Raw genomic sequence first — 14,682 nt, 5'->3', positions numbered from 1 at the left:
CGAAGATCGATATAGCACTATGCTTTTATTGCGATTTTACATTAATAAATCATCTGGAGTAATTTCCAAGTTAGGAATTGGCACAGCAAAACCATTTTATGGTTGGGTGACCAATATCTCATACTTTCAATGTCCATGTAGAAAAAGGTGAGTTTCTTCTGTGTGTGGTTGTAAATAATAATTATGCAATGGACACTCGGAAGTCAAGGGATGGTACAGGTTAATTATATCAGTAAGTCAACAACACTCAGCAGATATGTTCCATCTTCACGGTTGATGGCTTTCTTGTAGTAGGATATGCCATCAACCGTGATCAGGCAACATATCTGGACAGCTGAATATGTGAGTAAGTTTAGTTTTATGCCACTTTTTCAATATTCCATCAATATCACGATGGGGACCCAAGAATTGACTTCACACATTGAACCTTTGTTGGAACGCTTTAACCTCTAGGCTATCCAACATCTGAATGCAAGTTATGCTTTGGTAAGTAGGCACTAAATATGAGTGAGTGAATGAGTGTTAAGAACGGTTTGTGCGACTATGTTTTGGTAAGTAGGCACTCAATATGAGTGAGTGAATGAGTGTTAAGAACGGCTTTGTGCGACTACCTGGTGTCATCACAGATTTTCAATGATCCATTCATATACGTTTCATAGCTATTTGCCCCCTTTAACACCACACATAATTTGTTTATGGGGATGTTTACAGCTATTTTTTGCTACTGGTCGGCTCGGAGTCAGTACACACTGTGTGTGAGTGGGGTATTCATGCTTCACTGCGTCATGGTATCTCAGTGAGCTAGCACTATAAAACCAGCTTAAGTTTGGACTAGTACAAGCAGCCGCACCTATACACATACACACATGCATGCACGTCGTCATATGACCGAAATATTCTCAAGCACGACGTTAAACCAAATTTCACCTCACCTCACCTCACATATGTCAGCCTTTGTGTTTGTGAATGTATGTGAATGTACAAAAAACACTGTGAATTGCTGTGATCGATTTGTAGAAGCATAACAATAATTGTTTTCCAGAAGCATATTCATGATGTGAAGAACACCATTCAAATCTGTGAGAGTCGACTAACGGAATCAGGGATCGGATGGTCAGGTTCGTTGATTTGGTTGACACATGTCATCAGTTCCAATTGCGCAGATCTCAATTGCGCTGATGCTGTTGATCACTGGATTGTCTGATTCAAACTCGATTATTTACAGACTGCTGCCATATGGCTGAGGGCGGTGTAAAACTAAACTATCTCGCTCACCATTGAAATCTGAATTAAGAAAAAAATACCAACAAAACAAAACAAAATTGTAATAGACCTTCTTTATTAGCAACATAAGGTCAGAGTCTTTACAAGTGTAAGGCTTAAGGTAATTTTGAGTTATTGACAAACAAAAATAGGAATCTTCACGGTTCAATGATATTAAAAGTTTAATGTGTTTCTTCTTGACATGAAACTCGGATATAGCAGCGATAGGATGGAGAAAGCCATCTTTTCGTGACATTTATGGTACAGAAAGATATCTGCGCCCTGGAGATCCCAACCTGGCTGGTCTCCTGATGTATAGGACCATCTGTTTCTTTGATGACGAGCTGTTGGTGTCTTTTAGAGAAATCTGTTTGACTTCGTGAGAGGTCGTGTTTTTAATATATGAATAACTCCACATCTTCTCCTTCCTTTACATTGGTTCAGAGACTGATTCTTCCGTATCAATCTTATGGCTAACAAAATCTCGATTGAAGGGTTGGAACACCAGACAATGTTTGTATATTTCCCTCGCCATGTTTTTATGCTTCATTTTTTCTGGCTAGATGTAACTAATCGCTTTAGCGATCTCTTTGGTTTTCTCTGATGTGTTTTGTTGACTTGGACTCGAAAATGGCTGTAGGGCCAAATATATCCTGTGAAGCTCTCATCATGTTGAAAGATGACGTCTTACCCATCAGCAGTCAAGAGTGAAAATGCAAGTCATTCAGGCACTACAGTGGAGTTTTATTCTACTTTCTTGCCATCCTGCAAGACATTTACAAATGACAAGAAAATGTATTTTATACACTTATACAAGTTTTATCGTGGGTCAATCTATGTGTTACAATCTATACTGAAAGCCATTAAAAACGCAATTGGTATTTGTTGTCCTGAAACTTACAAAAGTTCCATTGAAGATTTTGTCCTGCGATACAGAGGATGTAGGGATAAAAGGCTGTTATTCTGGCCCATTTCGAGTTCGAGTCCCGGGGCATTCCTCTCACATGAACTTTGATACTTAAAACTGAACCTTTGACATTTCTCGTAAACACAACCACATTCATGAAACACGTTGTGCACATGCATTACCTGCACCCAGGCCCTGTAAAAGCACAAGGAATTGTAGAACTCAATCACTTTGAGAAAATGCCACACTTGACACAAGATGAAAGGAATCAGGTTATCGGTATGGTCAGCCAAGGTGCTTCAGATGTGATGATTGCCAGGCACTTTAATGTGCATCCATCCACTGTAAGTCGACTCAGACAACGTTTTCGGGCTACCGGAAGTGTTGCTGATCGTCCGCGACCTGGCCAGATGTCATTTTTCAGATGAATCCAGGTTTAACTTATCCTTTGCAGATGGACGTCAACAGATTTATCGACGTAAAGGAGAAAGACTTGCGCCAAACTGTGTCCTTGAACATGATCGTTTTGGAGGGGGTGGTGTCATGATCAGACCACAGACCATCAGAGGCTGCAGACCATCCAACAGCTGTTCCTGAGAAATGTGTGTCTTTCAATGCCCCAAAGACTGCAAGCATGTCTTGCAGCGCACGGTGGACACACGATATTGATGCAAGTGACCCTCCTTTGTGTGATGTCGTTGTTGCGTCACTGATGTTGTTGTTGACTGGACATTTTCAGATGAAATTATTCACAGATGTTCACTTAAAACATATCTGCCAGTTAGGTTTATATACGTTGAAATTAGTGTGAGTAAAGAAAGTATGAATGTCAAATTGCATTTTTAATGGCTTTGAGTATATGTATGATTTATTTATGTAATGAACAGGGTATACACCACACTGAAAACAGACACTAATATTTCGTCTTAGAGACACAAGGTGGACGTGAGTCAGTGCAATATCTGAAGTAGTTACAAATAAATGTGGAAACATATTCATCATTGAACACATGATCATGCATGTCAAATTGCTGTACAATACCATTCATTCGTAAATTTGCTTTGAATTTATATAAAGATAATACAATGTAAACAACCCCAGGTATTCGAATTGGAAGATTGTAATTGTTCTGTATTGCGGGTATAGGAGCCATTATTCTCATACTTCATGTAGTGATCAAACACCCTATCAACAGGCTGTTCTACCAAACTGTCAAACAATTCTGCTTTATTCCTTTGAAATACATGGCAATCCAGTGATGGCCTTCATGTTTACTGTTCTCCGTGTTGACGATGAGTCCCACGCCTTTAGCACGCAGCCTTGGCATGAGCATAGCCTTTAGCAAACACGCCTACGACGTTAAATTGTAAGGTTTCATCATCATCTGGTGATTTCTTGACAAACACATCGATTTCGATGAGGGTATTTTGCTGGGTGAAGACGACGCAACTCAGCATGCTGGTGAGCGCCGATTTGAAATCCAGTTGGAGTCTCATGCTTCCCACTTTCACCAAGTTCAGGTCCTCCGACTCGGCGCACATTGTGTTTATGTCGAAGACGAAACAAGGCATTCCCAGGATAAATTCGCTTCTGGTGATGGCATTGCTCTGTCTTCCTTCCACAGTCCCATGCCGTCGAGCATGTTGACATAAGAGATGAAATCATCCACTTCGGCGGGTTGACCCACCACACTGACTCTGTTGATGTACAGCATTATCTCTTTAAGTGAGGACAACTTGAAATTATAGGGATTGACAGTATAGCTGCCATTCAGCCAACCGATACGACGTATCGTCTGCTGATGCTGATGTGTCTATGGTGTGCGTCTGCTGAGTGGTCGGGATGCTGGTCACCTTGACTTTGCTTTTGATGTAGGCGTAGAGGGTGTTCAACTTTTCGAACACTGTGTTGTGAGACAAGATTAAGGCAGGGTTAAATCTGACCTTGCACACCGGCAGAAAAGCGTCCAAGAGTTGACCTTTGAATTCGTGTTCAGTCATGCTGCTCATCAAACAAAATTTGGGTTCCAATTTGAACATTTTCAAAGTCAGAGTTCTTTGCTTTGTGCTATGAAAGTGCCATGTAATGACATTCCTGAATTTGACAGATCCAGAGACGTTACTCCTTTCCAGATCCATGTTGATGTGGGCATAATCCTTGGGAAAAAGCTGCACGGTCAACTGAGTGTTGTTTGCTTCTGCACCATATCCCAGCAGGGCCTTCATGATGCTCTTGTAGGCTTAATAGTTGTTGGTACTAGACACTAACTGATTTTGTAGGTAGACTGTGACCACGGAGAACAGATCACCGGGGCTACATTCTCATACTCAGCCAATGCGGTACCATCGTTCTGCGTTACTTTGACTTTGATGTGCAAACGGGTGCGTCTCAGATCGGTGTAGTCAGGGCTCGAGTTGATCACTTGGAACTCTAACGGGGCAGCATTGTTGATTTGGCTTAAAGGTCTCACATTGAAGAAATTATGTTTCTGCTAGCTAGTCTGATAAGGAGGTAGCGGGAACAGATTGAGAGATTCAGGAACGAGTTCTTTGAATTCTTTATCATTTAACAGTAAAATTTTGGCTCTATATTCCTATATGGACGTCTTTCACTGAAGATATCAATTTCTTTCACGGGAGTACACTTGAGCACTTTGGCCATCTTGGAAGATGCAGCATTGTTCGGTTCGACGAATCTTCTTCGTTGTGATGCACCTTCATCCACCTTGCGTTTTAGAGCCTTCTGTCTTTTGTCCTCGGCTCTCGCTCTCTCTACCTCGCTTTGGGAATCTGATGTCACTTGCAAAGTAACCTTGATCGTGGTCACATTGTTGTTGTTGTTGTTGACGAACTGGGATCACCAGCTATTTTGCTGGTTTTACTCCACAAAAGGATAATGTCTTAAATGAAGTGTAGCATAGGTGTCTTCCATTAAGAATGAAGCTGTAGAGGCATTTTTCAACTTTAAATGCAATTCCATATTGTCGGTGTCTTTCAATTTGACACAGATGTTAAAATCAGTACTGAACGAATAGGTAGGTCCCTGTCTGAAGTCGATGCATCTCAATAAGCCCAGTTGAGTTTCGCCCACCACTGAACTATCGCACAGGTTACACAACACGTCTACGTACGGATCCGTGACTTTAGACAGATCCACCATTCCAAAGTTCAGTTCCGTTAAGGACACCACCCAGAATCCATCGAAGACTAACCTCTGATTTAATTTGACACGAAAATCATAGGGCGTATTCTCTGGAAACGATGTCTTTTTGGAGTTGGAGCTTTTGAGAAACACGTACTTCTCCATTATGTTTTAACACTTATACTTCTTTCAATTCGCTTTCTTCCACGTACGAGTTGAATGACTTCGGCCAGCCGAGCCAGTGCACAAAGCGTATGTCTTCCCCTTTACCTTTTTCCTTTTAAGCATTTTCTCGACTTGCCAGAGCACATCCGCTGGTTTGCTGACCTTTTGCAGCTCGTTTGTGTAAAAGGACCCTATGAAGGGTTTGTCGTGAAAATCTTTGAGTTTGTACTGAGGAAACCCCTGTTTCCTGTAACGTCGGGGCAACTTTGAAAAGCTCCTCCATCCACTTGAGGTCGAGTTCCTTGCTAAAAGGTTTCTGAGGTATGAGATGCCTAAGTATTAGTTGATTTTAGGTTTGCTGACTTTTCTCAAACGTTCCAGGTAGGCAAGGTTCCACACTTCCACTTCGTTGATTTTATCGACATGTGCCGGAGAGAGTTGGGGTAAAGACGAATGCAGGGTATGATTATATACTGACACACATTGAAAATGCAAAACCAATTTTAAATGAGGAAAACTGAACAAACAACAATACTTGGATGAAAATTGTTCTACAGTTATGTTGAGAATTTCATTGTGCTTCATTTTCATAAAAATGATTGCAAGAGTTCTGCCAATATGACTGACACGTCAAGCGTCACACACAGACCCCCTTTACGTCCGTCAGTAGCGAGTGTGTGACCTCCCTGAGCCTAATACACATGCATGGAGTCGACGTGGCATGGATTCGCACAAACGTCGAACAGGTGCTTGGGGATGTTCTGCCACTCCTGTTGTAAAGCCAGGGTCAACTCAGCGACGTTGTTTGGCTGACGTTGACGTTGACATTGATGAATCCGGCGACCAAGCTCATGTTCATGTTGCTGCCTGTAGACGCGTTGTCTGCCATTTGCAAATGACACACAGAACCTGGACCCATTGAAAACACGAACTGGTTGGAGATTCATGGTGCTTGGAGGCTATCTTGCTCTGCAAACAGGGGTCTGTTGACGCGATGACGTTGCATAATTACGTTTCCCGATATGGCCCCTTAGTGCCACAGCCTGCAGACGTCAAATGACTGTCATGGCGCTGATGTGGCGTCCTTTACGTCCTGCGAAGTTTTGAGGAGAGTCTGCTGCTGTTTGAAAGCAGTTTCTTTGGTGAACTCGTCGGATGTGCCGGTCTGACGTGCCGTCGTGTCCAGAGTTTTACCTGGTAAGTTTGCTGCTGATGATTTTGGAGTCTGTTGATGGATGGCTGGGCTCACTCCGAAGTGGTGAGTGACCTCATTTTGTGATGTTCCCACCAACAGCATCCCGATAGCTTGTTCCCTCTGCTGTTCACTGAGCCGTGGCATTTTGTGACTGCTAGTGAAACGGCTGAACCATAGTGCCTTTTATGCGTCCAAAACCTGGCTTTGCATGTGTATATGTCATGATAATCATACACCTCAGCAGGTCCAAGAAATATGCCAGGGTTGTGTTTTCATGAACTGTACCCATGCCAGAAAAAAACGAGGGTTCGAACCCAGATGTGCATATGGTTTTGTTCGGCAACCTCACATCACAATATTTTCGTGTGGTAAATGCGATTGGTTCACAAAACTTTGTTAGAAATTGCCAAAATGGGTTTTGCATTTTCGATGTGTGTCAGTATAGTTGTACACTAAAGCTGGTAGAGCATCCAGATAATGTTTGGTGTTATTATGGGTCATGTACAGCGTAATTGGTGATTTCAGTGTCCTGTTAAAACGTTCCACATAATTACTTTTTTATGTTTTCATTGCAAGCTATGGTGAGTTTTATGTTTTGTTTTTTGTAAAACGTCTTGAGACAGAATTTTGGCTTTTTGTTTGACAGAGGAAAAACAAATGCAAACCTACTTAGTATGTCAATAGTCACAAGCAAATAACCTATACCCTGATTCTCTGTGCTGTAACGTGAAAGATCGGCAAGGTCTAAGTCAAACATCTCATTGACAGAATTAACCCTCACTCTCATGCATTGGAACTTATGTCTGACGGGGGGCGGTGGGAGTAGCCTAATGGTTAAAGCGTTATCACGCCGAAGACCCAGGTTCGAATCACCACATGGGCACAATGTGTGAAGCCCATTTCTGGTTTTAGACGTGTCCCCCTACCGTGATGTTGCTGGAATATTGCTAAAAGTGGCGTTTACACAGTCATCAGTCAGTCAGTCAGTTGTCTGACTGGTTTGTCTATCATGGTTCTTGACAAGCCACTTCACCTTCCTGAGTTTAATGGGCTTTAACTCATCACGCAGTTTGAGGGTCTATAATAAGCCCCCGGTTCGGGGTTAAAATAATACTCTGATAATGCTTTCTCGTGCTTCTTCAAAGATGTCTTGTTCCTCTGTTGAGAACTCTGCCTCTACAGTGTCTTCCATTCTTATGAAACCATGACCCATGGTTTACTGCTTTTATTTTACCATTGCATGGTGTCAAAGGTCTGATCCCGGAATTACATTTATTGGAAACTTCTTCCTCTTATAGTATAGATACTGTGGCGCAAAGTAATTGAGAAACCTGTTCAATCTATTACCCATAAAACTCCCCAACATACCATAAACCAACACAGAGCTAGGTTCTAGCCTGACAGAAATGTTTTGTACAAATGTATAAAGGATTAACTCATTAAACACAACGTGTTGATCTAGAACTGAGCCATACAGGACCTCATTTCGTTATAACACACACAGAGGCGGGATTTACCCATAGCAAATGTGGAAATAACGAGACGTCTTATAGCGAGTGACTGAGGGATTGCAGCGACTCGGCCTTATGTTTACACAGTTGCAACCCATCATTCTTCAGCAGGTCAGGTTTGTTTGCAAATGTCAAATCATGTATATTACTAACAATTAATTACTGTGCATTCTTTTTACCTTAATGAAAGCCCCCAGTGTCGTTAATTATGTTAGTGCCTAAAAACAACATCATTAAATTGACCCATGATCTAAAGAAACCATTCAAAACTTAGTGGTGTGAACTTGCAGTCCACGGAATTTGAAACACGTGCACATTCCATTCACAGTGAGTCATCTCTACATCGTCAACCCAATTGTAGTAGAACTTCCATATATGGAATTCAATACTATGTCTCATTTTGGCCTAATTAACGATCACACAACTAATTGGTTAATTTCAACTTATAAGCTCATTGTGTTTTATCATTGATGATACCTATGACGTCATGCATATATAGTATATTAATGACGTCACATGGCACTATGATGTCAGGGAACCTCTTTGAGGTAGTCAAAGCCTCACATGAGGTTCATCAACACTTAATTTTATACTACTGATATACTATAGTACTGTCGGAAATAGAAAAAAATGTTTTAGGCTCTTACTCTGTATCCCTAAAGTTTACACAACTGCAAATAGCATATGTCGAAATAACCCACTTCGGCCCTAACTTGGCAATCATTGGGATGCGTAATAGGATATCCAGAAAAGCATGTTTACTCGTAAAATCAGGCAAAACAAAAAATATGAATAGCTGCTGAAAACAATGGATCAGACTACAGATGGCAATTAGGTCGCTCAGTCAGGTATGACGACGGACCTGGCATGAAATGCAGGTGCTGCCTACAGGCGCCCAAGGGGTCATCTCAAGGATATTTTGTGCTTTTTCATGTGTGTTGATGTGACAGGATGAAATGTCTGTATATATTTAGTGTTTTATTAGTTAGTTTTAACTGAATTAAATATTCAGTTTAGTGTATTTTAAACATTATATACTTTCACTCTTCAGCTTCTCTTATCCCCTCTCAGCTTACTGCATGAGTTTTCTGCCTCAGCCACATTCACCTAAAGCACTGCGACACAATAGCCTGCCCAAGCGCGCCACTTACTATCCCTTTGTCATAAACCTTTCTAGCTTACTGTCCCCTGTTTTAAGGTTTAAAGTTTATTATCAGTTCAGAACGTTTCAACTGTCAACTGGTCACAAGGCATTTGTGGATTTTGAAGCTCAAACGTTTTGACTTATTTGGACATTTATAGGAGCCTTGAGATCATTTCTGAAGGTTAGTCTATTTCCATACTTTTGTAGTTTGTACATACTCATTGGATGTATAAGCATATTGTGTTTATGCGTTGATAATTTGGCTGCTTTGTCATATTGTAAATATTGAGTAGTTTGTGATAACTAGTTGTGTTGCAGAATGTAATGCATTATAAGTCTAATTATTTACAAACGGTAAATAATTCAATATTTCAATAAGCTATTTATCAGTGTTAAACTTAATCTTTAAGTACTATACAGCTGTCGTATGGATGTGTAAATGAATGAATGTATAATGTATAAATGTATAATGTGTAAATGTATGAATGTATAATGTGTGAATGTAAGAATGAAGCAGGGATTTACCATTATATATATTTTAAATGTTTTCTCATTAATCAACAATAACTAAATGTATTTGTTGTATTGTTATTGCTGTCATTTTATTAGTCTGCACAGTGTGTATATAAACTCTGTCAAAAAAGAAACGCAACCCTGTATTTTAGAGATTTTGATCTGAAGTTTTAGGACGACACGGCATTTTTATTATTTAAGACAGAAGTCTGAAATTTGGCAGAATAATAACCCAGATGGGCATGTTTAAAATTGTCATTTCAAAAGTCATCTCACAGACACCAGTTTGTCACCAGGGGGGCGTCTGTCTCAGTATCTCGTATGAGCACCACGCGCTGCAATCACTGCACGGCATCCCCTTGACAAGAACGGATAAGACGCCGGATTCTTTCCTGGGGAATGGCTCTCCACTCCTCCTGCAGTGCAACGGCGAGCTGTTGCAGCGTCTGTGGCGGCGGCTGACGTTGACGTACGCGTCGATCCAGAGTATCCCACAGGTGTTCAATAGGGTTGAGGTCTGGTGATTTAGAGGGTCATGGCAAGACATTGACGTTGGAATTCTGCAGAAAGTTCATTGTTGCACGTGCAGTATGAGGCCGGGCGTTGTCCCGTTGAAAAATCTGTGTCTGTTGGTCAATAATCGGGAGAAGGTGAAGCTCTAACACGTGGTTGATGTAACGTTGGGCTGTCAGGTTCCCTGGAACGATCACCAAGTCAGATTTCTGGTTGTATGAGATGGTTCCCCAAACCATGACGCTTTCTCCGCCAAATCTGTCCACCTGTCGGACGCAGATGGGCGCTAAACGTTTATGACGTCTCCTATACAGACGCTGTCTTCCGTCGTGACGTTGCAAAGAAAACGTGATTCATCAGAAAACCAGATTCGCCTCCAGTTTTGTAAAGTCCGTATCCTTACGTTGTTGCACCACCTGAGTCGTCGGCGTCGATGTAGGGGGCGTAGTACAGGTCCAACAACTGGTCTACAGGCACGTAAACCCGCTTCTTTCAGACGGTTCCTAATCGTTTGAGCTGACACTCTCCTCAAACCTGGTATTTGTGTGGCAGTCACGGTTGGTAGGGCATGCCGATTACGCAGGTGATGGACCCGGATGTACCGATCTTGAAGGGGGGTCGTGATTCTTGGCCTTCCACTTCTCGGGCGATCGTTGGTCAAATTGAAGTTGTTGTAGCGGCTCCAAAGTCGGGATATCGTTGTTTTGTGAACATTTAGGTGCCGTGCAACAGTTCCAAAACTTTCTCCGGCTTGAACACGACCAATGGCGATATTTCGGTCGGCAGCACTCAATCGTGGCATTTTAACACAGCTTTTCGGCGACAAATGAATGAATATAATACGGAAGCACATGGGCTTTATACACCCCTACATTAACTGCCATTTTCATGATTTGCATGTGTTTTTTTTGTGCGAAGTCACCATGAGGGTCATTTCATGCGTTGTGACGGAATAAGCAATAAAATACACTTATGCGTACAAATGCAGTTGTTTGGATGGTAATCTTCATTAATTACGTGTATCATTTCAATACATTCGAATAAAATTTAGTTTGGAAGCAATAACTTCATTCAAACGAATTTTTCATATCTGAGGACAGGGGTTGCGTTTCTTTTTTGACAGAGTTTATGTTTCATTCATTCGTGCAGATTTGGTGTATTGCTCGTGAAGCTGTCGGTGTGTACTGACAATACCCAGGTCCACACACTTGGTGGGTTTATTATATTTTATATATTGTGTAATGTCTACATTATAAGAAATGCTTGTTTCTCTATATGATATGTATATGCCTATCTATGTATGAATTAAAGTATAAATGGAATGTGTCATCAATTAAATATTGAGGCAATGTATATGGAATAGATTAGCAATAATGATATTTTGTAAATGGTTATATTTAAAGATATTGATGATTGATATTATCTATCAGCATATGTTTATGTTTTGTCTTAAGAATGTTTTAATTGTTTCAGGGTTTTTACATGAACTATCAGAAATAAAGAGCCACAATGCGAACACCACCGTGTCTGTTCTAATGATGAAACAGTTCCGGTTTCATTGTCTATGCCTCATCTATTGATTAACAGCTTAAGTGTCTTTCTTTCATAAAGTTTATGTTGAGATCTGTAAAAGAGTTTGATACCTGATAACCATAGAAACGCATCGTATTAAATGTCTCAAAATATATAGGTGGCATGACCACCCGATCGCAATGATCGACAGGACTGGATATTATTTGTAAATTGTTATGACATGCCGTGTACTTCCCCAGTATAATTGCCCTAAAGGTTTATCGTATCTTGGCTGATGTCTCTATCCCCAAGCCCGACCCCTAACGATCGTCTGCGACACCCGTCCAGGTTTTGCTTTTGAGACGAATCCTCCTATCTGTTTCCTTTCTCAAAGTGACAGTGAGACTCAATGGTAGCTACATCCTTAATAGTTTCAGCATGAAAGTTATTATTTTTTACGCCAGCTATCGTTTATAATGAAGCTACGTCTAATTTCAAATTGGTCACTTAAAACGTGTCCTGTATAATGCAATATCGTCGCACACTAATTTGTATACAGCCATGGTCTGTAAACATCCCCAGAAACAAATTCTGCGTGGTGTTAAGGGGCAAAAGGAAAGAGTTCCGCCCAGTACACCCACCAAAACAAAATTCATTCTTCCCGGTGGATTCTTTTTCCCTGGAGGGTATATTAAAAAGGGGGCTTTCATAATTTTTGGGGTAGAAGCGTTTAATGGGGGTTTAGATATTTGGGGGTATATTAAAAACTGAGTGGGGGAAGAGAGAAAAAATTACTTCCTGCTACTCTTCATGCTTCACTTTCGTCTTCCCACCTCACGACTCCGTACTTCCGGTTTCAGTTATCATTTCCTATCACACACATCAATTGTATTATGTCCCTTTAACAAGTATATTGCAAATGTTTGAGTCATACCTGGGAATCGATCCACTGTTTCCTATCAGTCGTTGCTTCCGGTCATCTGAGCCTCCGTAGTGTGATCACGGCTGTGTTGTGATTGACGAGTAGTGATGACAGTTTCTTCATGTCATGTGTAGCGATATTGTTAGTGTGACGTCACATAGAATTTACCTCACAACTTATGTTGTGCGCTTTGTCTTTTTTAAGCTGTCTGTTGAACTCTTGTGTATTTGCATGTGTTGGCGGGCCCGTGGCGAAATGGAAAGACAATAAGGGCGGACGTGATGGCGATGACTTGGAGAGATGGGACCTCGCCCCTTGTGATATTTATTAAATAATATGTTTGCTTTTGCATTCATGATGCATGGACATAATACTGGAACAGCAACTATTGGTAACAATGGAATTGTATTGTCCTATTCTGTTTGTGATAGCGAAATTTGTATGACAGATCACTTAGTGTGCTTTCCACGTGCATGTAAAGAATTTAGCACGAAGTGCTTGTATCTAGTGACGTCACCTGATGTAAAGCTATTTAATCATTGTAACATACAAGGGCTTGCCATTCGAATACCAGAAGCCGGTTCAATACATGATCTGTGTGTTATAATTTCTGAAACATGTCTTCATCAGATTATGAGTTCTCACCCAACTTGGTAGCCAATAATCCTCTCACATCGTCTCCGGATCCTCTAGGGGCTTTCATTTCTAGCGACTCTGAGGGTGAAATCGACCCAGGTCAGAGACCGATTGACGACTTGAACCAGGACTCACCGGTAGTTTCGAGCGTTATTGACAGATCGACTGAGGGACGAACGAGTGACAGCCAGCCATCTCCATCCTCATGTTCAAGCACAGGTTTATCTTTTTACTGACCCAAAATATTAACCCCAGCAGTAATAGTACTAACACTGATCCAGTCCTTCCTGATGCACTCCCTAGTACGTCGTCTCCTCCCGTTCCAGCACGCCCTAAACGCACTATTAAACGTCCTGCTCGCTTTGTAACCTCTTCACCCGATAGCCCTGTTAACCCAGCTGACACAAATCGTCCACGTAAGTGTAAAAAACAACCTGCACCTCACTCCTGCCGACCCTTTCCTTTAGCTCTCACCACCACGCTCTCCTACACCTCCAACTGTTGATCCCGTGTCTCACCCCCCACCCCGCGTAACACGGCCCTGCACCCCTCCCAGCACCTCGGGTTGTCACACGTTCGAATGCTAAACAACCCCTCCCATGAATCTTTTTTCCTAATTTCACATTTGGGAAGCACCGAAAGCACTATTTCTTTTGTCAGCGGTATGGGGTGTTACCAACCCAAGCACACTGTCCTAACTGTCATCAGGTTGTAAGTCGCACTTATGCAATTAATCGCAAGGGTAAGGTGCCTGACTATCGTTTCCAGTGTAACCGTAAAGTGTGTAAAAAGTAACAAAAATCAAGTTCCAGCACGGAGGGGTACGTGGTTTTCTGGGTCCAATTTGTCATTGAGAAAAACTATTTTGCTCACCTACTGCTTTGCCCATAAAATGTCATATGCAGACACAATCAGAGAAACGAGTATCGATTGTGATGGTGATGGGAAAGTCCTAGAAACCTCCAGAGAAACAGTATCGGACTATTTCATGTATTGCAGAGAGGTATGCTCTGTGATGGTGGGAAAAGAAATGGTTCGGACAGAATAGGTGGGGCTGGCTTGACAGTGGAAATAGATGAGAGTAAGTTTGGGAAGCGTAAATATCACAGGGGTAGAATGGTAGAGGGTCAGTGGGTTTTGGGAGGTATTTGTAGGGGAGACTCGACAGTTCTTTCTAGTACCCGTGGAGACGCATGACCGACGGACATTACTGGACGTTATTTGTCGTAAAGTGTTTGGGGGTAGTCATATCATCACGGA

This window comes from Haliotis rubra, unplaced genomic scaffold (assembly GCF_003918875.1).
Source record: "Haliotis rubra isolate DU_JTF1 unplaced genomic scaffold, ASM391887v1 Scf2098, whole genome shotgun sequence".
Classification (NCBI taxonomy): Eukaryota; Metazoa; Mollusca; class Gastropoda; order Lepetellida; family Haliotidae; genus Haliotis; species Haliotis rubra.
Note: the sequence above shows the minus strand (reverse complement) of the source record.